The sequence below is a fragment of the Cydia amplana genome, chromosome 1 (assembly GCF_948474715.1).
Source record: "Cydia amplana chromosome 1, ilCydAmpl1.1, whole genome shotgun sequence".
Lineage (NCBI taxonomy): Eukaryota > Metazoa > Arthropoda > Insecta > Lepidoptera > Tortricidae > Cydia > Cydia amplana.
Genome location: NC_086069.1, coordinates 22,930,852 through 22,949,760, shown reverse-complemented (window position 1 = coordinate 22,949,760; position 18,909 = coordinate 22,930,852). Strand labels below are relative to the sequence as shown.

At 35.2% G+C, this 18,909-nt stretch overlaps 1 protein-coding gene across 1 annotated transcript in view; it reads right to left on the bottom strand.

The window, feature by feature from the left end:
• The window catches only part of LOC134651598 (acyl-CoA Delta-9 desaturase), a 31,096-nt gene extending 13,244 nt beyond the window's left edge, over positions 1-17,852 (bottom strand). Inside the window, exon 1 of the mRNA XM_063506702.1 lies at positions 17,684-17,852. The gene's annotated coding sequence lies outside the window, so the exon portion shown is untranslated. The remainder of the gene's footprint in view (positions 1-17,683) is intronic.
• Between the last annotated feature and the right edge of the window lie 1,057 nt (positions 17,853-18,909).

Below are 18,909 nucleotides of genomic sequence, written 5' to 3'. Positions count from 1 at the left end.
TCATAGTCTGAGGGATGAAAACTGGGTAGGTCATACTGAATATTTTTTTACTGCCGTACCCCGAATATGCAAAATTAAAAAAAAAATACCTTACATTTCGGGGAATCATAATTATTAGGTATGTCGAGGTTTTCAAAGGAACAGCTTTATTTTTGTAATTTCGGGATTGTGCCCCATTTTTTTTTGTATGATTAACATTATTCCTTCAGAGTATGGCCAGTCATAACAAAAACATCCTGTAACACTTATATCTCAAGCTACAATCATTTTACTTCGGTCACGTGTAAGCTTTAATACAATTTTGCTGGAAAAGTCAATATTTATACGCAATCTGGTTCTCAAGGTAATGCTATTGTATTAATTCTTATCACAGTTGCAGTCGTAAAATTATAGCTAGACATTATGTAGGTGCTTGATAACATATTATAGTGCTTTAACACGATCTCCGCGAGATGGGATCGAAAGACCCCATGCAAAGTATGTTTAATTATGAGTCTAAAGGCGTGTCCAGACGAGAACGATTTTTCGCCAATCTGATGAAATTGTCCGTTCAAATCAGGACGTTCGGACGTAAACGCCAATTTGGCTCGCTGATTTCAATCGCCGATTATGACCAATATTACCGATAAAATGGAGGCGCGGACGCAAGAATACCGATTTGTGCCTCCAGTATTCGCCTTTGGGGCACATTTTTTTAATTTAGAACGCTCCAATATCGCCATAAAACTGAAATTGGTGATTAATTTGGAGATCGAGCCAATTTATTTTTTGATCAAATCGGCCGATTTGATCATCCCGTCTGAACTCCGCTTTACATTAATTGCGGTAGCGAAAGGAATTCATATGTTATATATTCAGGTCCGTAAATAGGAACTCTTACTATCCATTACGTAACTACACTGCGTAACTTGTTTGCACTGAAGCCACTGAAATCATTATCTCGCGAGACAACTTCTACATCATTGTAGGTACAAGCAGGGATCGGAACCGGTTTTTTGCAAAAACATAGAAATAACCATATTTTTCGAATTATTTTATACTCGAAATGTAAGACTCAGTTGTGTTTTTAGGTTACGACTTCGTATTATTAGATTGCCCAATTAGAAATGAAGTAATTAGCAAAGAACGAAAAAATACCGTTTCCGTTCCCATACAAAAAATACCGGTATCCGATCCCTGGGTACAAGTCACAATTTTACAAGTCTAAAGCGAATGTTGGTATCGAAACGATTCGATTCAAATAGGGTACGACCGCTTCTCCATACAAACGTAGTTCCAATTTTCCTCTCTGAATATTAATGTTAGGAAAAATATTTTTACACATTTTATTGTACATTAACCATAGCTATAGGGGTAGGTGACTTTTTCGATTTTGTGATTATTATAAGTCTAAGTATCGTGCGCTGACACTGCTCAATGCGCTCCTGACATCGGCACCTGAATGTGACTTGTTTGCTTGGAGATGCGGCTGTGTGCCGTGAATGTCCAAGGTTCTGCGAGTTGATGGATGACAGGCTGTCCAGCACTTATATTTAATGTCACCTATATTTATTGTTATATGTTTCAAGTTTTTGTATACTGTGTATTTTGCAATGTTTAATTTCTCGGTGTATTGGCTTGTCTGTAATGCCGTGTAAATATATTGTTAAAAAAAATCAATAACATCATACAAATAACAATTTATAAAAAAAAAACAATAAAACGGATGAACGGAATTTGATAAACATGTCTATTTTAGTACATGCCTAAGAAAATTAAGTGTGCTGTCGTGTAATTCTATAAATTTAAAATGGTCGGGGACTTGACGGGAGACGAAATCACAGATTACAAAACAGTATTACCGAGCATTCACTATTCCGCACAAATATTAGTCGACCTTTAGACATGGCAGAGTCTAGTAAATAAAGAAGACTGACAGCTCCCATACAACGCCGAGTAAATCGCCAATATTTTAGATGACTTGAATATTATTTTTACAATTTATTTACTGGCACATAAAAATTGCCATCCTACTGCATGTATATTTTCAAAACTTAAAATGTGTGTTGCCTGACCAGTTATAGTAACAAAATTATATTTAAAGCATAAATAAAGCATATTGAGCCCTTAGGAAAGGTTTAAAAATCCTAAAACTAAATAAATGGTGTCAACAATATGCCTAAAATGATTTTATTTTGCCTTAATTGTACTTTTGTGCCTATGACAGCGGCCATGAAAATCTGATTTTACGTTTAGAAGTACTACATAAACTACATGTGTATAAAGCTTAAATAAAAAAATAGTAAACAGAGCACGCGAGGAACGCGGTGTTGTATGGAGGTTGTCCGTCTTAAATATTTACTAATCCCTGGTCATGGTTAATTTTAGTTAGCTGGAGGCCATTTCAACTTCAACCATAAAACATCTTATCTTATTAATATACAGGGTGGCCCATTTAGATCGGTCAGTATGGGAAAATCTGAAACTATAAGACATACGACGATCTCTTCTTAGGAACCATGTCATCGATTTTAGTAACAAGAAAAACTGCATTCATACATTTAAATTTTTTTTATGTAAAATGTATTGAAAAAAATGGTGGCCATTTCGAAAACATACTAAAATAAATTAAAGGATATGAATACAATGCATTTTATTCATTTCAGACATCATGTTTCATAGTAACATTTACTGCTTAAGACCTACACAATCGATATCTAAATAGAAATAATTTTAGATATTTTTTTTTTTAAACGTCCGGGTTCGATTCCCGAGCTGAGTACACATTTTTTTTTAATGTATGAATGCAGTTTTTCTTGTTACTAAAATCGATGACATGGTTCCTAAGAAGAGATCGTCGTATGTCTTATAGTTTCAGATTTTCCCATACTGACCGATCTAAATGGGCCAGCCTGTATATACCTATGCATGTCACCCGCACTTAGGTAAGTAGGTACCTACTTATATTTTGATGGTGACAGATATTTACCGATACATGTTACTAACAGATGGAAAATCAGTCGTTCCATGCAGCAGCGAATACTTATTGTATTCAGCGTCGTGGTTCAAGAGATTCAGAGACGCCAGAAAAGACCGAAGGATTTTCCTTCCTCGCATAATAGGCCAATTCAAGTTTTAGTTATTCGATCTGTTTCCGATATGATACAGATATGTCGGTTTCAAAAGCGACGTTTTCGGTTTAATAAATGTCGCTTTTGACACTGACATATCAGTATCATATTGGAAACAGATCGAATAACTAAACCTCGAATTGGCCTAACCTGTCAGTCTAACATACCAGCGAAGAAATACTGCTAACATCTCCGGTGCCTTGCGACAAGTACAATTTCAGTTCAAATAAATCTTTATTCTCAAAAGAATTACAATAAATTCGCTTACATGAGAAATATACATATTAAGTTAGTTTTAGCGTGCAGTATTTAACGATAAGGTTATTATAGTTGGTCAAACCAATTTGTTACTCAGTAAGAACCAGGAAAACTATACTCATCCTTTTCTTTTGGGTGCTAGTACTAGTGTAAGACAAATATAGTATGATTCTCGCTGTCTATGTTTGAAATGAGACAGTCCTTTGACAAACTATAACTTAATCTAAACCTATAAAATAATTATCTAGATATTAGTGGGTAATTTTTAGTTGCTAAGCAGTACAGTGTGAATTGAGTTGTTTTGGCTGGTCGTTGATAACATGTCTACGAGTGCATTGATGTGTGATCGGATGGATGCGGCATATCGCAATTTATTTAAAACTGTTTTTTTAAGATGACTTTATTTTGTTATTTATTGTAAATAAGTACATATAGTTAATTTACTTTTAAATATTTCGGAAAAAAATAGTTAGTGCAAGAGTGCTTGTATTTATCCATGACGTTTTGTTTAATGTACAATATTCATAACTCATAGAATTCTATCTCTTTAAGTGCAGATAATGTAGATATTTATAGATAATCGATTTAGAAAACATGATTCACCATAAACAGTCACTACGTATTTCAACTCTTCTTCTTAATCAATCTTATCGCAAAGCAAAATAATGTGTCATTTGTTTTATTTATAAAACAAACCTGACACACATTTTTCGCGTTATAATACTTATTATACCTACCTTTCATATAGGTAGGAGGTAGGTATAATATTTTTATAAAATATGAATTGTGTTAAAATATTATACGAGAATGTTATTATGGGCGATTGGTTTTCCAGGACGATATTTCTCAACAATATTATGTTTTAATTATTTCCTGTGCTTTTAGAATTAACTGTTTTCATTGATCTGAACCACAGTAGAATGGCGATGCGACCAAGGTACCTACGTGTCGCCGCGGGGTTTTGAGCAAACGGTCGCATGCTACTCGCCCGCGCTGACCGAAAATGAAGTAAACATGCCTTTTTGCGCCACAATAACGTTCAGATTAAGAAGCCAGACGTCAAATCTGTTTAAAGGAGGCGTATCCATTCACCACGCACACAAGGCGCTAGCTAGTTTTTACTACCGTTACGCGGTGTTAGTAAATGTGGAGAGGAACGAGCGGCGACACCGGTTCCGATACTAACTGTGCGCGATAGCCATTCTAACCTCTTTAATATGTTCTGTGATCTGAACACATTATTATTCAAAAGCGATGTAAGTACTCAATCTCATACTAATCATGGTTTGATAATAACAAATTACGTATGGTACACTAAATTCACACGTATAGTACATGTTTAATACTTACTGTACACATCTGAAGCAAAATTATAAGAGGAAGAAATTACGTAATACATGACATCATCAGCCATTTCGGGTTAATTCTGTATAATTTGTTTGAACACTTCACTATTCATTATCTTCACGCCATCTCTTGGGTCATAAAACACTTCAGCCAACATCTGCTAGTGAGTGAGTGTGAGTCAATGATTAATTTGATATCTAGGCAATAAATCTCTTTTTAACTACCTATTGTGATTTAAAAGAGAAAACAAGGATATATTTAGTTGTATGTTACCTATTTCTTGAAATTTCATAACAGAAATTGTGTTGTACGCATGTGACATTGTAAGATTCTGCACTCGTTATATAACGGAGGTTAGGTTAGTTTGTTATATTCATACCGCCAGTATATAATGTAACTAGCGCGATTTTTAAGAACAAAACGCGTCTGATTAAGAAAAACATTGGCGACATTATGTTTATCACTCGTGTTGTATACACAAGAACTTCCTAATTTCCTTTTTCATATAACTTTCACGTGCTACCCCACTTTTAAACTTCGGGTTGTCGTTGTATGCATTATGGTTTGAAAGATTCAAATGTTCTAAAAATGTTATAAGGCAATTGTTTATCTTTAGAAAGTAGGCACTTAACAAACTTCTGGATGAGATTGCCTCAGGACCGGGATAAGTGGCGTATTCGAAGAGAGGCCTATGCTCAGCAGTGGGGTGGGCGATAAAAGGCTGATATGATGATGATGATGATGATGATACTTAACCAATGTAATTTACCATAAAATTGTGCATAAGGCATAAGGTACTTATTACTAATAATGGAGTAAAAAAACAAAACACGTAATTAGTTAGTTAGGTAGCTCTGTAATAGTTAATGTTCATTTATCCTGTTTAATTTACTTAACGCGCTAAAAAAGTAAGTACCATAGTAGTATTTTGCCAGCTAACCTAAAAACGTAATTAAAATCTATAACTATAGTAATTAAATATAAAAAAAATATTTTTAAATTAATAGGGTGACTGCTATAGTTATTGGCCACTCCAAGGCAGAAAACAACAAGGCCGTAGAAGTCTTATTGTTAAGAGTGGCCAATAGGGGCAATAACTATGACCCTACATGGGCTACATTGGGAATTGAAAACTGAAAATAATGCGACATCAACTACCTACTGGTTATTTAAATTACCTACGATATTTTCGATTTGTTATAAAATATTTACTTGTTAATATTTAATACAAAAGTTTCAAAATATGAATGCTTCTTTAAAAGTTGGCCTGAAAATTGTTGTTTAAAACAATCGCTGCAGATATATGCTTTCCGTGTTAGCATGTCCTATGTTATGTTTTAATTGTATTGCATTTATCATTGCCATAATATTTTATGATGCTAACATCGGTGGCCTCAATATGAATGTACTGAATAAATTACTGTCATTGACCTAATGGTCATAGTAGAAAACAGTATCAAGAGAAATCTTGCGATATTCGACCAATCGCCACAAGGCCGACGGGAAAATACTTAGTTGAGTAATACTTAATCACAAATTTCTAAAGCACTTCTTGTGATATTTTTTAACTTTAATCAAAACTATGCCACTCATACCAGCTTCCTGAGATTTTTTAAATAAGTTGGTAGGTACATCACTGTGTTTAAAGTAACTTTTTGATTTTTTCCGACTAGGTGTCTTTGCCGATAAAATAAATAAAAATAAAATGATAATACCTACAAAATATCTTAGAAACTCATTGGTTCAAGTTGGATCCAAAAGACACTAACAATATTTTTAACGCAAACAATTATATGCTTATGATATGATGGCCTTCAAAGTAAAAACGAAGTGAAGATCCAAAATATCTAACTGAATGTTTTTGCAGCGGGCCGTATACAGGGTGTTTTCTGTAACAGGAGCAATTAATTAAACTGTAGGCTGTGCTCCCCAAACTGACTAACATTTGTTCAGCAACTTTTGAAAATAACTCATGTTTTGATTTTTATTACACTTTTAAGTTTATTCTGAGACGCAATGTATTGCAAATTTTGTTATGTGTAAAGCGTGACAAGCAACGTCAAACACACTGATGTCAGCGTACATTGAAGGCAATATTTATTTTGTATGAAAAAGAGGAAGTCTATAAAGGATTCATAATTTTTAAAAGTTGCTGAACAAATGTTTGTCAGTTTGAGGAGTACAGCCTTTAGTTTCACTTATTGCTTCTGTTACAGGAAGCACCCTGTATATGTATCAATTAAATTTGAAATTTAAAATGATTAACTCAAAGTTGTCATCGCAATAACTCAATACCTAATGAATGATGTTTTCCGCCTCAAAGTTCAAACATTTATAGCTGTAGTAAGTAAGTTATATTTATTAGCACAAGAAATTAACAAATGAGCATAAAAATTAACAAAATATAATAACAAAAATTCATTAGGACGAACAGAAAAAAAATACTTTGTGCTAAAAGGTCTCCACTCAGCTTAGTGTCACGAAGTGAGTCCTTAGGACCCACAACGTGACGCTGATTTTCAGTGAGGCCTGATAAAACTAAAAACTAAAACTAGAACTAAAACTATATCTAACTAATAAAAATATCCGGGAAAACATAATTATTACTAGCCAACTTTTGTATTCTAAATGTGTCATTAAGAAAATACCAGATGAAATGTGCCAGTTTATCGATATATTAGTTTGTTGAGAAAAAGTTTTAAATGACAGACTAGTAAGTAGGTAATCTTAGATATAAAGTATGTTCGGAAAGAGAAGAGTCGTGGAATATATTTAATTAATAAACTTATTTGGAAACATCTTTCGGTGTTGAACAGTTCATAACATCAGGAACATACTTTGATTACAAAGGTTTTAAAATAGTTCCTAACCAAAATGAAGCAGAATGTAAGTAATGTGCACACAGTTGGTAGCCCGCCGCCCGCTTGCTGTGCTCGTGACATCATTTTAAAACAATACGGCGGTAGGTACGGAGTCGTCAAGGTCTGCTAATTTGCGCTCTTTATAAATTTTGCATGCTGAGTGTTTTTTCTAATACCTATATAAGAGGATACGGGAGCTGAGATTTAAATATTTTAGGTAAACATACCCGTCTCGCTAATGGAAGCGGCTCCTAAAACTAGTGCGATAAGGACAAGGCGAAAAACCCTGCATAAAAATCTCAAAAAACGAGGTTTCGTAATCGACTATTTTCTCCCCCAAAACTTAACCCTATGTGACGAAATTTTGAGATCTAAATGGTTATGAAATTATCTTTGTCGGACCGTTTTGCTTTTTTTGGCTAATTGATATCAGTTTTGAATTTGAATACCACGCCTCTCATTGCGGCATAGTCAATTAGGCAATTTTGGCCATTTTTGAAGGGCTCTAACGCCTTAAAAAAACAAAAATATCAAAAAAGTAAAACGGTCCGACACAGATATTGATAATATTAATCAGTGTTGAAAAAAATATTGCTCTAGCTTCAAAACCCACGGAGGAAACAGTCGAGTACGTTTGTATGGAGAAATGACCACTCCTGTTGGCAATAAAATATAATTGGCATATTTAATGCGGCAATGCGTTATCGGTCAGTCAATCAATGACTTATAGAATATAGAATACAGTTAGATTAATTATTAGCGAAATTATATTATTAAGGAAATATAAAAACGAAAAATCCACGAGCAACAATTGCAGCTGTCTGACTTTGCCTTGAGCCTCCAAGATGTATGTACAGTAGAATCCGTTTATTATGACCCCGCTTATACCATAGAGGAAAAAATACATAGTGCTCACTCCATACATCAGTTTTAGTACCAAAAAGACTATTAGCATCTAGCATCGAGTAGCGGAACTATCAGTACTGCTACTTGACAATAGATGTAGCACCGACCGGAAAGTCTTATGCTGTTGAGTTAAGACTTTCCGGTCGGTGCTACATCTATTGTCAAGTAGCAGTACTGATAGTTCCGCTACCCGATGCTAGATGTGGACACTGAAATTAATAGTCTGAACTGATGTATGGAGTGAGCACTCTTGTCTTACTATATTTCTCTATGCTTATACTGACCAACCGCTTACTATGACGTAATTACTGTGCGAAGTTTGGTTTTCATATAAAACTCTTTGTGACAAATTCGGATAAGATGACTTCGCTCATGAGCAACAATTGCAGCTGTCTGACTTTGCCTTGAGCCTCCAAGATGTATGTACAGTAGAATCCGTTTATTATGACTCCGCTTATCTTATACTGACCAACCGCTTACTATGACGTAACGTAATTACTGTGCGAAGTTTGGTTTTCATATAAAACTCTTTGTGACAAATTCGGATAAGATGACTTCGCTTAGAGTGACAAACCGCTTACTATGACCTAAAAATACTATTTCCATGAAATTATGTCCGGTTATACTGACACCTTCGCTGGTTTTCGTGGCGGTCACCACGTCTTGCCCTGCGAGGACGTTTGGTGCGTTCGTGGCGTGTAAGGTACCTATTTTAGTTTTGATTCTCGGTGACAAGTTGATATTTGTTAAAAGTTTAATAAAACTCATCTCTCACAAAGGAATTTGAGATTAATTTGGAAAACTTAACAAAAATAAGAAGTTGTACAACTATGCTTTATAATTATATGACTTCCGCTTAGTATATAACGTGTTTGTCAGTTCCCTTCGATGTCATTAAAAGCGGATTCTACTGTATAAGGATAATAGGTATTTTTCAGTAGGGACTATATACCTTAAAGTCCCCACTACCTATTATCCTTTTATACACGCGTGGAATTGTGGCTGTGTCATTTAAAATGAACTTTATTGTCATCTAAGTATTAAGTATAATTGACACATGCAAAAATCCCATTACAATCGCTGCAAGTCGCAATTATTAGGGTACTTGGCTGTATTTAAAATACATTATTTTACACCATGCATGAAATAAAGCACAAGAAGTTTAATAGAGAAACGTAGACAGCAGTTATTTTTAGACACAATTTCTATTTTAAAACCCGTACCTATAAAACTTTAAAGAGTAGGTAATTTGATTGGGACGTCACATGCTAGTGTTTCATATAAATTCCATAGTAGCAAAATCGTTTTGACAGTTCGAAAAAAGAAACTCATTGGACTAATAGAGTCGGACCAATAAAAGTCTGCAGCGGATTTGATAGCCCACGCAGTGCAAGTGTTATTTATACGTCATAATTTCATACAAGTTTGACGTTTAAAATAACACTTGCACTGCGTGGGCTATCAAATCCGCTGCAGACTTTTATTGGTCTGACTCTAGTCATATACCCTATACTCCCTATTGGACTAAATTAACTATAAATTGGTAGTGACTGGACGATAGAAGAACGACAGAAGATGCTATAGAGTAAAATATGTAAACGGTAAAAATATAAAAAAAGTTATCAAAATGCACTTTATTTTGACCAATAAGAAGTGCCCTTCACAGGTTTTGATTTGCGGGCGGCTACTTCTAGCCAGGCAAATGCCTAAAATTTACCCGTCATAAAGATACGTACGATGGTACGGAGCACTTATCTCTCCGGAGACCTGACTAGTGATGTGCCGAGAGTAAAATACCATTACCGGTATTTTCCCATTTGGGAATATTCCCAAAAGCGGGTAATATACTCGTACTTGAACGCTTACGTTATAATTGTATTAATTTAATTTGAAACATGTAGAAATGGTTCAATTATCTTTACGTCTCTTTCACTCGTAGCATCAGCTATCTCTTTCACTCAATCTTAGCGGGGTTGCGAAGCAATGTATAGTATTATGTTGTACCCCGTACTGACAATACGCGAATCGTGCAATGCAAAGTGATTATACCTGTATGGCTAACTAAACTATATATGTTATAAATCATAATATATATGGGGTGTATCAAGTTAATCATTAGTTAATGATGTGTTTGTGCAAATTTGTGGCATATACCAAAATACATGATATATTTATTTATTTAATCTTTATTGCACAAAAGAAAAAAAACCTTGTATGTAGTACAAAAGGCGGACTTGATGCCATAAGGAATTGCCGTTTTTTTACATATGTAATTTTACGAATATACGAAAAATATTTGACAATTTATACTTCTCATAATTAAAATGTGACTGATTTTGTTGATTAAACGATTTATTTTTAAGTTAATTGTCCTTATAAATAATATGTTTAAAAAAAATCTGTGATACCTATGTAAAATTATATAAAACGTGTCACTTGAATTGAACATTTCTTGATTCATATAGTCCGTCAACCAAATCTTGTCAGTAGCAATGTAAAGCAAACTAAAGTAGGGCAACACTCAAAGAGCAGTATTGCGCTAAGAAAAGCAGCAATGTACATCGAACCAACAGATTTTTTTTCCGCTGAGCGCGCCCTGCGTACGTCAATTCAAATTGTCACTCGCGGTTTATTGAAAAAAATTGAAACATGGACGGACAATTTAAAAGCGATGTTAAAACAATGTTAATCAAAATGATGAATAAATTTGAAGATATCAAAAACAACTCCCTATCGTAGTGCTTATATTCTCTTTGTTCCCTATCTATGTCTTCTAAGTTTACTAAAATAAAATCATATCAAAATGCAGATAATTAGATAGTGTATATATTTGTTATTTACAATATAATATGCCACTTGTTAATGTAAATTAGTGTACTGTTCTGGATGAATATGACATACCTGTGTAATTTTTTTGATTGGTATATATTGTACAATATACATATTAAAAATAAAACAACTGATATTTGGGTGTTTATTTAATTTAAAGGTAAATAAGATAAGGGTCACTTTTCGACTTGGTTGCGTTGTACACGTACATAAACCGCCATAGGTAAGTATTGTCTGAAAAGATACTACCTACTACGAACGCCTTATATTGGGCAAGATTTAATCCTGCAACAAACATGTATGGATTAAGAAGGAAGGCTCTTAATACTGTTTAAAAGGTTTACCTTTGTAAATAGTCACAACTGATTGCTGAAAATATTAGACATGTGGGCCTATGGACGGTTTCCAGGACACAATTTATGGTCTTGTTGGATAGATTTAGGCATACGTTTTAATTTTATTTATGCCTTTTAACCCTAAAACAAAAAAACTGAACATAATCTTAAAAGGGTCCATGCTGTACCTAATCTAAGTTAACACCTGTAATACCATGGATTGCGATTAAATGATTATGATTATGAAAGTTCGAAAGAGTTCTTCCAATACTTGTCATAACCTCAATTTTTAGTAATGTTTACCATCAATGAGCATGATTGTACATTGTAGGCCCCTTAGCTAGTATTTAATGGTGACAGCAGAAATATCTCTTGAAACAGAAACGATTCAGAATGAAAACCAAATGAAAACAAATAAGGTGACGGCTGTCATTCACGATCCACATTCCACAGATAAAACACAGATGACACGCGATTTGGAATTATTTGAACACAGTGTTGCTAACCCGCGATTTTTCAAATTTGCCGCCTTTTACTACTGACAAGATTTGGTTGACGGACTTTATTTATAAATATTTTTATATTAAGCTGTAAAAATTAACCACTTTACATATAAAAAACAATGTCATTGTACTGTACCTACTCATAATAAAACTGTAATTATTATTATTACTTTTATCAATATGATTTTTACATTTTCGTTTTATTTTTACTTAAATGCTGGTATTATTCAATGGGTAACTAAAGTCCGTCAACCAAATCTTGTCAGTAGTAAAAGGCGGCAAATTTGAAAAATCGCGGGTTAGCAACACTGTGTTCAAATAATTCCAAAACGCGTGTCATCTGTGTTTTATCTGTGGAATGTGGAATCGTGAATGACAGCCGTCACCTTATTTGTTTTCATTCTGAATCGTTTCTGTTTCAAGAGATATTTCTGCTGTCACCATTAAATACCAATACATTAAATAAGAATAAGCAAAGCTAAGGGGCCTACAATGTACAATCATGCTCGTTGATGGTAAACATTACTAAAAATTGCGGTTATGACAAGTACTGGAAGAACTCTTTCGAACTTTTAAGATTATGTTCAGTTTTTTTGTTTTAGGGTTAAAAGGCATAAATAAAATTAAAACGTATGCCTAAATCTATCTAACAAGACCATAAATTGTGTCCTGGAAACCGTCCATAGGCCCACATGTCTAATATTTTCAGCAATCAGTTGTGACTATTTACAAAGGTAAACCTTTTAAACAGTATTAAGAGCCTTGATTATATCGCCGTTCTTTCGCAATATCTACCTAATCCATACATGTTTGTTGCAGGATTAAATCTTGCCCAATATAAGGCGTTCGTAGTAGGTAGTATCTTTTCAGACAATACTTACCTATGGCGGTTTATGTACGTGTACAACGCAACCAAGTCGAAAAGTGACCCTTATCTTATTTACCTTTAAATTAAATAAACACCCAAATATCAGTTGTTTTATTTTTAATATGTATATTGTACAATATATACCAATCAAAAAAATTACACAGGTATGTCATATTTATCCAGAACAGTACACTAATTTACATTAACAAGTGGCATATTATATTGTAAATAACAAATATATGCACTATCTAATTATCTGCATTTTGATATGATTTTATTTTAGTAAACTTAGAAGACAAGGGACTTAGGGAACAAAGAGAATATAAGCACTACGATAGGGAGTTGTTTTTGATATCTTCAAATTTGTTCATCATTTTGATTAACATTGTTTTAACATCGCTTTTAAATTGTCCGTCCATGTTTCAATTTTTTTCAATAAACCGCGAGTGACAATTTGAATTGACGTACGCAGGGCGCGCTCAGCGGAAAAAAAAATCAGTTGGTTCGATGTACATTGCTGCTTTTCTTAGCGCAATACTGCTCTTTGAGTGTTGCCCTACTTTAGTTTGCTTTACATTGCTACTGACAAGATTTGGTTGACGGACTATAGTTTTGACTATGCCCAGACAAGGGGAATACTTCCTAGTAATATTGGGAAAATTATCGAGTAACATTGGGAATATTCCAAGTAGTATTGGGAATTTACTAGAAAAGTAAACCTATGTTGATTTTTTGCACTTCGTATGCATTTGTTCACAAGTAATGATTTAATGTAAATCAACTTATGTTTACATTAACTTAATTTGAATATTACCGTAAATTACTGATTCTTGGGAATCTTACCGGTAGCGTTACTGGGAATATCCCCACCTCGGGTATTTTACCGGTAACGGCACATCACTAGTCGTGACTCAGGCTTGGCCAATTTTTTTTTGTGTTGATAGTTAACTATATCTAATTCAGGATACCAGTTTAGCCCGCTCTGAAGCTGGTTTGTGCAGGAGTACTCAATTGTACTACTGTGTAGCGAGTTGTTCCTGGTCCCAAAACAGACTGGGTGTTTGGTGCGATACGCTAATGCGCAAATGATTTAAACCACTAACTCTGCTAATGATTTAACTGGAGGAATAGGAATGCACTCAGCGCTACACATTTTTGTCCACGATGATAAATAACGATGAATTCTGATTTATGATAAAACATCGGTATTTTGTGTGGACGACATAAATTGTGGCAACGCAAGGGTAATTTTTAAGTGGAGTCCAGACGAGACAATTTTTCGCCAATCTGATGAAATTGTCCGATCGAAACAGGCCGTGCGGACGCAAACGCCAATTTTTTTCCCCGATCAAATCAGCAGGCGCGGACACAAAAATGCCAATTTTCGAAGTTAGTATCTATGGAATGCAAATTGGTGATTAAATTGTGTACGTGTGGACGCTAGATGAGATAGGCGCCAATTATTTTCCTGATCAAATCGGTCGATTTGCCCAGCTCGTCTGGACTCTACATTAAGGATACATGATTTTTAACGCAAGCATTTCTTTATAAATAATATTACTAACTATTGAGCTTGTAAATATGTACCTAAACATATTTGGAAACAAGAAAAATAAATTTGCTATTTTATGAATAATTAGTAATTTGTTTCATGACGAATAATTACTGAACAATGCTCTATCATTCATCAATGCTCTATCACAGCGTTCGGCAACCCCCGGCCCGCGGGCCGCATGCGGCTAGTGAACCTGTCAGTTGCGGCCCGCGAGCCTCCCTGGCTATTTTGTATGTAATATTGACAAACGACAATGTCTGATAAAGTCATAAATATTAACACAGTGCGGCCCGCGTCAACTTCGTTAACTACTATGTGGCCCTTGGCTGCTAAAAGGTTGCCGACCGCTGCTCTATCATATCTTTCGGTGCCCTTGAAAGAAAACCATGAATTCCAAATGCGGAGAATTTCCACATAAATGTCATAAAAGTAATTGAGTTCGTCAGTGGCACGCCATCATCAAATTTTTACGGAGTTTTGTTTACGCTATACGATTTAGAGCCGACCGCTCCGTTTGACTTTATGGTGTTACTAGCTTTTGCCCGCGACTTTGTCTGCGTGGAATAAGTAATTTGGGTAGCTTATTTTTACCCAATCTGCTTTTTAACGATTCCCCATACAAACTGCCACCCCCCTTTTCACCCCCTTAAAGGGTGATTTTTGGGATAAAAACTACCCTATATCCTTCCCCGGGCGGGACTCAAACTACCAAATTTCAACTAAATCGGTTCAGCGGTTTAAGCTTGAAGAGGTAACAGACATACAGACAGACACACTTTCGCATTTATAATATTAAATAGTATGGATTTGATACGAGGACTTGTACCATTTATTTTTTTACTGACATACCTATCACTTTTTGTAAATTGCTTGAAGTGACAGACCACATTTTTATGCAATATCTTGAACCTTGATCGATATATACCTACATATATATGTATAATACTAGAATATAATACCATAACATAAAAAATATCAGCTACTTATTATAAATTATATCCAATGTGCCATATTTGCGATCCGTAAAATATTATTGGCCTAAAAAAACGTAACCACCACCTATCCATTTTTTTTGCATTACGTGAGGTGGGGAGTGACCCGCTCCAAAACATAGCAGGTGTCGTATTAGGTAAGTATATTTCACGGAGAATTGTCCAAGTGTGGTTGTAGCGGTGGTGATAGTCTTTTACTACTCCGTGAAATGTAAGGCCTGAGTGGACGCTCGAGTTGGGCGAGCAGCGGGGCGGGGCGTGCGGCGTGCATGTTAAACAAATGAAAACGTATAGTAGCGGCCTTAGTGCACGCTGCTCAAATCCCTTGGGAGCTCGACGCCACGCTGCACGCCCCGCCGAACGCTCCGCTTCGAGCGCCCACTCAGGCCTTACCACAGGGCCTTACACTACATAGTTTGTTCCTCCAATCTGAACATATGCCGCCTAAATACTTACATAGGAGCTGGTCTGAATAATGTAAACAGTAAACTCGTACATTTTACAATGTTTACATTCTTCTTTACAAATATTTCAGCAACTAACAGTTCCAACAAACATAAAACCAACATCAACGTTATCATGGTGATGTCACCTATTAAATGCCGAATATTGCCCCATTGGCAATGATTTATAACTCAAGATAGGTTATAGGCGTTCCAAAATTGAAGCGCTTACCTTGTGACAAATTGGACAAGTTGCCTTTAGTCGCGGCTGGACAAGCGAGAAATGTGCACGTGCTAACGAGCTCCGGCACACCGAAAGAGAAAGATACGAGCTTATGTTTAACAACGAGTGTGACAAAGATGGATGGAATAAGAAAATTAATCAAAAATAACAGATTTCTTCGTAGGCACAGAAATAAATATGGAAGTATTTTTTGTGCTCCCCAAGTATCAGTATAACCTATCTATGGGCCCTCTGGTGACGCAAAATATGACACTGCGACCAATTTATTTCGAAACGCATCTCAATCTCGTCTAATTGAAATCTGTTGATGCTCCATTTTAAATGACATCACATGACTACGGACTTTGTACAGAAACCGTCTACATTATATTATTTACATCCACTGACAGAAATATTACAGCGAAAATTGTTTCAATGAAATCTGATCAGCGGTCGTAAGGAGCATGTAGGCATCTATTAAAGTTTATTTTATAAAAAATATTGTTTGATGGCCCGAATATAGTCAAATGCACATTTGTAAAATCATACATTGGTAAAATCTTCACGAAACAATATTCGAGAAGACTCCATTGCAGTCTAAACTTCTACTGACCAACATGCTAGAATCCATAAGAGAAGCCTTAGTGGTGGTTTTACATTAAAGTAGGTAGAGTCAGACCAAGATAAGTTAGCAAGTGATTTTGATTGCCTAGACGGTGCAAGTGTTAAGTAAACGTTATCATTTAATAGAAGCTTGACGTTTAAAATAACACATGCAACGTCTGGGCTATCAAAATCGCTGCCAACTTGGCTTGCTTTGACTCTAGTAAGTTGAGGTGCTAAAATAATATAGGTATGGCACAAAAAAATGTAGTTATAACCTAGGTAGATACCTTGTTTTACGTTTAGGTAGGTTGCCTACCTACTAAAATGAAACATGCTCAGAGACTCTTATAATTTTACACTAATCTTACATTTTAAGGGAAAAGCTTCGAAAATAACCTAGTTAGTAAAATAAACACCTAATTTACTCGGTATTTGCAACATATAATATCAATAAAATAGGAAGTATCTTCGTATTATGACGTAAGTACCGTAAACCGGGGTGACTTTCAAATGCAGGGGCGACTTCGATATTTCAGTTTTTCAGCCGTTACATATTTTTATTCGGATTTTTTAGTAGTAGGTAAACAAGTATGTATAATAATCTAACTTGTTACACGAACAGTTCGAGAAAATAATGAATAATGATAATTTAGTGGCAGTTTTAAAACTATCAAAGTATCCCCAAAATTTCCTAAAGTCACCTCGTTTTACGGTACCTATGACACCATCGTTGTTTACCTAGCCTTGGAGCCGGCATAAACAAAATTTAGAAATGCCGAATGTCAACCTGACGTACAGGACAACATATTATAAGCACCGAGTTAGGAAATCCTCATGGTTTACTTACGAAATGTTTTTACAGGCGGAATACACTAGACGAATCGTTATATGACATTCACTATGGAGTATCTGTTTGCACAGGTCGCGCGGTGGGGTTTCGGCAGTGCGACGTGGTGGTCGAACCAGCGCTCGCGACGCACTATGGTGGACTGAGTCGGCTGTCGCGCCGAACTGATGGGATGGGGTCGGAGCCGTACAAACATCACTATGCGATGCGATAAACCTAGCTATTCGACCTACGGCACGCGACTCTAAATCACGGATACGTCTTGGGATATGCGGTGTATTCACACACGTAGAATGATCACATTTAAATCGACGATCGATGGGATCTTCCTCGAAATGAAATTAGGTTTTAAATGTATGCATTGAAAAAGAATACAACATTTTTACTCGATAACAACATGAATCTTTAGATACGACGTTCCTATAAATCACATTTTTAGTACATATTTATATTTATACCACATACACTTGGCTAACCTTATTGTAATTCCGAATTCACTGAAATAAAACATGTAAATTGTAGAGCTGTCTAGAAATAGCGCAGCGGCCTTGGATTTTTCGCCGGACATAATTCGACCGCAAGACGATTTTAGAGTTTAGACGATTAAAACACGACATTGATTTGATTTTCAACTCAATGTATATCAAACGCACTCATATAATTGATGTCTGAAGGCAGAGAATAGATTAATGATGTCAACATTATCAACGTTTGAATGTCCCTTCTCATTACGTCAAAATTGGTATCACAGATATAGTGCATAATTATTTTCCTTCGTATTTTTCCGGAAACCTACGAACGTGTCTTGCTATTTCAGTCAGTCTCGGTACCTACAAAAAGTACTGAGGTTGATTGAAGTAGCATGACTAATACGAACGTTTCAGAGAAAATACGAAGGAAAACAATTATGCAAACTCATCTGTAAGTAGGTACCTAGGTGCCTAAATTTGATTACATCTAAATCGAGTAGGTATAAATATTTAAACGCAATAAGTATTTTATGAATTCATGATTAACATAGCAATTAAGTACCTTGTTTCTTTCAAATAGCTATTTCGAGCGCCGAGTACCAAATACATATGTAGGTACTTAAATCTTAAATTTATTTTACGTAGCATTTTAAATACCTTCATAACCTCCATGACACGCAGACACACTAAAAAAGGGCCACACACGGGTTAATATATTTATTGGTAGGTAAGTACATGTATTTTTATACAAGCAGA